Raw genomic sequence first — 6,967 nt, forward strand, 5'->3', positions numbered from 1 at the left:
TGGTTTGAGGAATATAAGATTACTTGGATGCATATTTTACCAAATTATCATTGTGATATATTTTTTAAAGTTAAACTTTAATATTAATTTATAAATATTTGAATGAAAATTCATAAAAATATTTTAATCGTTATACTATCTAACTTTTGAGGAGAAATTACATTTAATATATAATTAGTATATTAAATTTATATTTTTAAATAATGTTCATAAGTATCTTATTTATTTATATAAATATAATATAATATAATACAAAAAATAATATTTTGGTAGTAAAATATTATTTTAAATAATTACATTTTTATAATAATACCATTTTTTCATCTCATAAAGTTTTAAATAGTAAAATACTGAATATTAAAAATATAAAATATTTTAAATTCTCAAAATTATTAATATTTTAGTAAATCAAACTCTTTGTATATTATTATTATTTTTATAATTTTGATTAAAGTATAAAAAATAAGTATTTAGAAGTATCATTATAAAAATAATTCATTAGTCCAAGGATATTCTTGTCTAAAGTGGTGGGAATATAAGATTACATAATAATTTGGAGGTAATGACATTCCTCTACCATTTTAACAAAAAATGCTACTATTGGAAAAAGAGTATTCCCGGTAATGTAAGATTCCGCGAACCATACGCACCCTTAGAGTTGGTATAAGGGTATAAAGAGTGAATGTTTTGGTGGGGCCCGAGTTAAAATACAAAAAGTGAAGGTTTGAATTTGGCTAGTCAAAACGTAGGTGGAATATATATTTTCTTGAACATTTGGGTTTTGCTAATGTCATTCAAAAGGGAAAAGTAAAATGTGGGTTTTGCAAATGTGCACCAGTGCCAAATTAAACGATATGGTGTGTTCCATTGGTGCAGGGGTTTTGCCTCTTGCTACACACGATGGTCCCAAAATTTGATTCAACTTCGTCTGATTCCTTCATAAATAAATGTCATGCTCGTTCATCAGAATTCGATCGGAAAAATACATGGTACCTATAAATTCAATAAAAAAATTTAAAATTTACATAAATAAAATGTTGAAAAGAAAGAGAAAAAGATAAAAAAACTAAAAGATTAAAATCGAAGCAAATTAAAGAAATTAAAAAGAAAATGGAATGCCTCTCATAGAGTGCTTCGTTTAACGTCGTTTAGCGCGAAGACCTAATTCAGACTACAAGATTTATTCGAGATGCTTACTCCATTTCATGTTCTATATCCAACTAAGAAATTTCCTACGAGAACTTTTACGATCAACAAGCTACTTCATTTTTTCCTTTTAGCTTCGAAAAATCTTATAAGCATTTCTTCAGGACATTTTCAGTTCTAGAAGCTTGTATGAAACAATGGCTATAATACATCATTTTTCGCCAAAAGTTGAAAAGATGAGTTCTTCAAATGTTCCGATAATTGTTTCGACTCAACTTTTGGTACATGCAAAATAGAAAAAAGAATTTTATATTTCAACATAACCAAATGTGAGTCAGAATTAATGGAAAAAATTTCTTCAAACTCCCTGATTCCCATGTAGTCCTTCGATTCCTTATAAAAATTGTAGATAAGTTAGCTTCCACAAATTCACTTGCCAAAGGATCAACAACATCAACAAAATTAAGGCTCACCACTTTGTCAGGGTATTTCATAGATTTGTAAATGTAAAAAAAACTCCATAGTTAAAATACCACTTCAGACATCAATCTTTGTGTGTGTTGTACTCAGGAAGGGTCACCCGAGAAGAATTTTGGATCCGATATTATTGTGATCATTTTCCATGTCAATTATATAAAAAATCAGTAGGAAATATTAAATCATTTACCTTCACCAAAACATTTTCTAATACTCCCTTAGGGTAAATAATTGATCGATCAACGAGTTGAACCGTGGCCCTTATTTCTTTCAACGGTTCATTGAAAATTTTATCGTAGATAAAAAGTGACATTACGTTAATGGATGCACCTAAGTCGTACATAACGCACTTAATTCGAACATTTCCAATCTTACAAGGTATGACAAACATACCTTGGTCCTTATACTTTAGTGGAAGTTGTCGTTGAAAAACTAACGAAACATTCTCGCTCAAGTTCACCTTTTCATTTCCAATGAGTCAACTTCGATTTGTCCAATGATCTTTGAGGATCTTGGCATATTTGGGAACCTTCCAAATCATCTCAAGAATCGGAATGTTAATTTCCACTTTTCAAAATATGTCTAAAATTTCTTTCACCTATGTTTTCTTATATTGCTTCATTAATCTAGAAGGAAAAGGAGGAGGGACTTTGTAAGGAGAAGAAAAAGAATATGATGATGGGTGATTACCTGAGATAGGTGGAGGCGAATATTTGTCTTCTTGTTTCTTTGGTGGTGCAACTTTTTCCTTGGATTCTTTTGGAGTTTTGGACGAGATGATGATACCACTTCAGTAAGTAATTGCACTGATATTTTCCCTTGAATTTTTTTCTGTTTGCGATGTCTTATTTGTTCAGAATTTCTCTTGGGACAAGGCTAATTTTTTTGACAATTGTTTCAATGGAGGATTTTTGTGGCGTTTGGATAGGAAACTGAGGAGATCTCGGTGGATAAATCAGGTTGGTACTTTGATTGTTTTTGTAACTCAGATTCGGATGGTCTTACCATTCTAGATTGAAGGTGTTGCCGTAAAAGTTATAGGCTCTTTGGGGAAGTCCCGAAAAGTTGCCTACAACATTCACTTCTATGTTGGATCCATCTTGTAACATTGGACAGTAATCCATCGGACGATCCGGCATCGTACAAACTCCTCAAACTTTTTCAGCTTCAATCTTTCCTGAAACAAGAGAATTAACTATGTCAGTTAATTTGTCTATTTTATTCTCAAGTGAAACAATACTTACTTCGTGAACCCATCGGTTGGGTTCACTTGAGGAGCTGAATTACTGTGAACTGGAAGACATGGTAGAAATTAACATTCTTGATGCATCCAGGGTCATGTTGACGAGGATGCCGCCACTAGCGGCATCTACCATTTTCTTATCTATCGGAAGCATTCCTTCGTAAAGAAATTGAAGTAGTGTATGTTTGGATAAACAATGATGTGGACAACTAGCACATAATTTTTTAAATCTCTCCTAATAATCATAGAGGGTATTTCCTTCATTTTTTGAATTCCCAAAAATATTTCTTCTTAGTTCACTTGCTTTCATCGTTGGGAAAAACCTATCAAGGAAAACACAAGATAAATTAGCCCAGGTAATAATGGAATTCGGTGGTAAATAAAATGCCAATTCCTTATCCGATCTGACTAAGGAAAAATGAACTACTCTAAGTTTTATTTGATCTTTGGAAACTCCCTGGGGATTTATGCTACTGCAAACCATATGAAATTTTGTGAGGTGTTTATGCACACTCTCACTGGGAATGTCGTGATAAGTGGGATAGAGATGGATTAATCGCATCTTAAGTTTAAAACGGGTTTCACCGTTATGAAAAGAAATGAGAGTTGATGTTGAATGGCGGGTGCCAAGTCCAATTCTCAAATAGTACGATTATTCACCAGTTCATGTATTGTTGGTGTGGAATTCGACGTTCACAGTGGCGTTGGGTATTACTTCTTCACAGGAATTGGCATTAGATGTCGCTAGCGACATCTATCATTTTCTTATCTACCAGAAGCATTCTTTCATAAAGAAATTGAAGGAGTGTCTGTTTGGATAAACCATGATGCGGACAACTAGCACCATACTTTGGGATCTGGATCTGATTGTTCTTGGCGTTATACTTCTTGTTGTTTCCTCATTTCCCGAAGTGTTATTCCACATAGTCTCTTGCCTAGTGCATCAATCTCAGGTTCAAAATCTACTAGCTCTCTAGGATTATTCCTGATCATAAATAAAAAACCAAACTGAATTAGTAATTTTGTCGAAAGTCCCCGGCAAGGGCGCCAATTTTGACAAACATCATTTTACTCTTTAAAATAAAATAATCCTCTTCAAAACAAAATAAATAAAATTGAGAATAGTGCAGTGAAAGAGGGTCAATCCATAGGGACTTTAGTAATTTCGGCAAATTTGTGTCGACTTTAGTCTAGGCAACTGTAAGAAAAATAAACAAATAGAGGGTTTAGCGAGTATGAGATGAAGTAAAGAAATATAGAAAATAAAAACTAAAAACAAGGAAAAAAATTAAATGTAAATAAGATTGAGAAAATATCAAATGACAAAACCACCTCAAGCTAGCTTTGCTTCAGTTCCGTTGATCATCAAAATGGATTTTTCTCAGTGATTCATGGCAATTATAATCTACAACGCCCAACCCATTGTAACTTGTCTTCCTCTCTGGTAACCAATCTTCCCAAGTCACTCATCGAAATCAAATTCTTGAATGGGCTAACCATATATATTGCCTTTAGAACAAACAAAATTAAGAATTGGAAAGGCCCGACTCAGATTATGTTGTCTCATCGAGAATCAAATCTGATCTCGATTTTCCTTAGCTAAGCATTGTTTTTTTAATTATCACTTATGGAATTGATTCATTGCTAGCTCTCGGCTATAAGGAAAATTAGCTAAGCATGTAGAGACCATACTTAGCATATTTTATGAAAAATAAAAAAAAACGTAAAGTAAAGAAAGAAAAAATTGAAAGAAAATGAAAACTTTGATTAAAGCAAGAAAAAAGTAAAATATATGAATTTGAGATATCCTAAGCCTTACCCTAAGGAGGGTATTTATAGGCTTCTGAATCGTAAAATAACATGGAATTTAAAATAAACAAAATCCAAAAGATAATTCACATTTTTTAATTTCAAACTTAAAAACTAAATTCTTAAGATATCTCCTCAGATCGTGTTGTCTAGGCAGCTTTCAGAGTCTTTTTCATGCTAACTGGACCTTTTAGAAACTGCCACAACATACCAGTATAGTACCCATGTCTCCAGCCGCAATCAAAAAATAAAAAAATGTAGAATGTGTCCTTTTGCTACCAATTATGAAAAATATATCACTGCGTGAAAATAAACATAGAACCTTCCAAATTAGTTGTGATAATTCATAAAATGGGAGAATTAACAAGTAAAAATTTTAAAGTGCTCATCAGTAATTTATGTTTACTTTTAACACTTGTTTTATTTTGTGGGATAAATTTTTTCTAGAGGTCTAAAATGATTATTTAAAGTAATCATTAGGAAAGAAATGGAGATACCACAAGAGTTCCTTAAAAAGTATTATTTTAATAATAATCTTAGCCTAGAATAAAAGTTGCAAAATGTCCCACCTAGAATGCTAAGGTATCAATAGGAAGACACAGTTAGGTTTTGGAGTTCAAAGAAAGGAGAGGTATGATGCACTTTAAAAAATAATATAATGTCACTATAATATTGACTTTATAAGTCATGTAAATTTCAAAATTTTACTCACACAGTTGGATCAAAGAGCTTTGCTCATATAGCTCATGATGAGATATTCTTTTTTTAATTATTGATTTTTCACATAGTTATTTTAAGTTGGTAGCACATAGTAACAAATATTTTTATTATTTATTACCTTTTTGTAAGTGTTAATTTATATTTTACATTATAGGAAATTATATTTGGCAATAGAGTTAGACGAATGAAGCTCTTCAAAATGATACATACCAAAAAAAGATGGCTCTCGTATGGCTCTTGAAGCTGCATAAATTATGATATATTTGCCGGATATAAAATCTTTTTTATGTTATACTCATATTTATAGTACTAACATTTTTATTTTAAATAATTTTTGAATTAGTTCTAAATTCATAATTCAAAAATTGATTGATAAAACGGTAAAGTATTAAGCTACGACTTCATCTCATGGTTTTATTAATGTGGATGAGATTGAAAATCAAGTTATTGCTAAAGTTTTAGTTCTTAAAAGATATGATAGAGTTCATTGTCAGGGATCCTTTATTTCCTCGACTAAATATTTTGGATCAAGCTTGTATCAGTACGTGCCATCACACAACTATTCTTCTCAATCAGAAGTTAATCGATTAAAACAACAGTTGATTGAAGTGGATACAAAATTTGCTCAAATGAAAACCTAAAATGAAGAGAAAGAAGTGAGGGAAATAGAGAGAGAAGCAAGGGAAGCAGAGAGAAAATCAACATTTCAGGAAAAAAATATGAAGAACTTCAAAATCAACTTGAAGCTATTTAGCAGATGACGCAATAGAATCAAATGAAAAATTATTCAGCGTAAGTGATTTCTTAGGTTAATGTTTTATTTATTTTAGTGAAAAATGTTGAACTATGTTACATTTCAGTTGGATGTTTATAAACTTTGATTTATTCATATATTTATGTATTTTTACTTAATTGGAATTGTAATTACAATTCAAGGTTGTTATTGGATATTGTTACAAGTTAAATTTGGGTATACATAGTAGGAAATAAAATATTTTGAAAATCAGTTGTGATTAGCGGCATTTTATGATGAAAAATCACACTAATGGAGTCCATAATTTACGGTGTTTGTGTGGGAAAATGTCACTATATATCATCACAACTATTGGTATTTGTTTACAAAACGCTGCTAAGGAACCTAATGTTTTATGGCATTTGTTTCCAAAACATTGTTAAAGAACCTAGCTTATTACGGCATTTTTATCCTAAACGCTACTAAATAACCTAACTTATTTTGTTGTTTTTATCGAAAATGCCACAAAACACTAACTTTTTGCGATGTTTGTGAATGTCAAACACCGTTATAGAACTGAAAAATGTTGTTATAGACTAAAAATGTTGTTTGTTTACATGGTGTTTTTTGTGGCTTTTAAACGCTGGCAATGTTTTTAGCGATGCTTTAAAATGCTGCTATAGGACTAAAATTGTCGTTATAGTCCTATTTTGTTGTATTGATATTTGGATACTATGATGGAATGGAGAGATTGAGGGCTGTAATTGAAGTTTTGGGGAGTTACACCTTTCATAGTTCCAACCATTTCCTCTAAATGCTTAAACTTATCTCTAAATTGG

At 31.2% G+C, this 6,967-nt stretch overlaps 1 non-coding gene across 1 annotated transcript; it reads left to right on the forward strand.

Annotated features, from left to right (window-relative positions):
* The first annotated feature begins 3,057 nt into the window (after window positions 1-3,057).
* Window positions 3,058-3,164, forward strand: LOC120215686. Its single transcript, XR_005524989.1, has one exon. It is a non-coding gene; the product is annotated as a small nucleolar RNA R71 (small nucleolar RNA).
* Window positions 3,165-6,967: the final 3,803 nt, after the last annotated feature.

Source organism: Hibiscus syriacus, unplaced genomic scaffold, assembly GCF_006381635.1.
Source record: "Hibiscus syriacus cultivar Baekdansim isolate YM2019G1 unplaced genomic scaffold, ASM638163v2 tig00110151_pilon, whole genome shotgun sequence".
Taxonomy (NCBI): Eukaryota; Viridiplantae; Streptophyta; class Magnoliopsida; order Malvales; family Malvaceae; genus Hibiscus; species Hibiscus syriacus.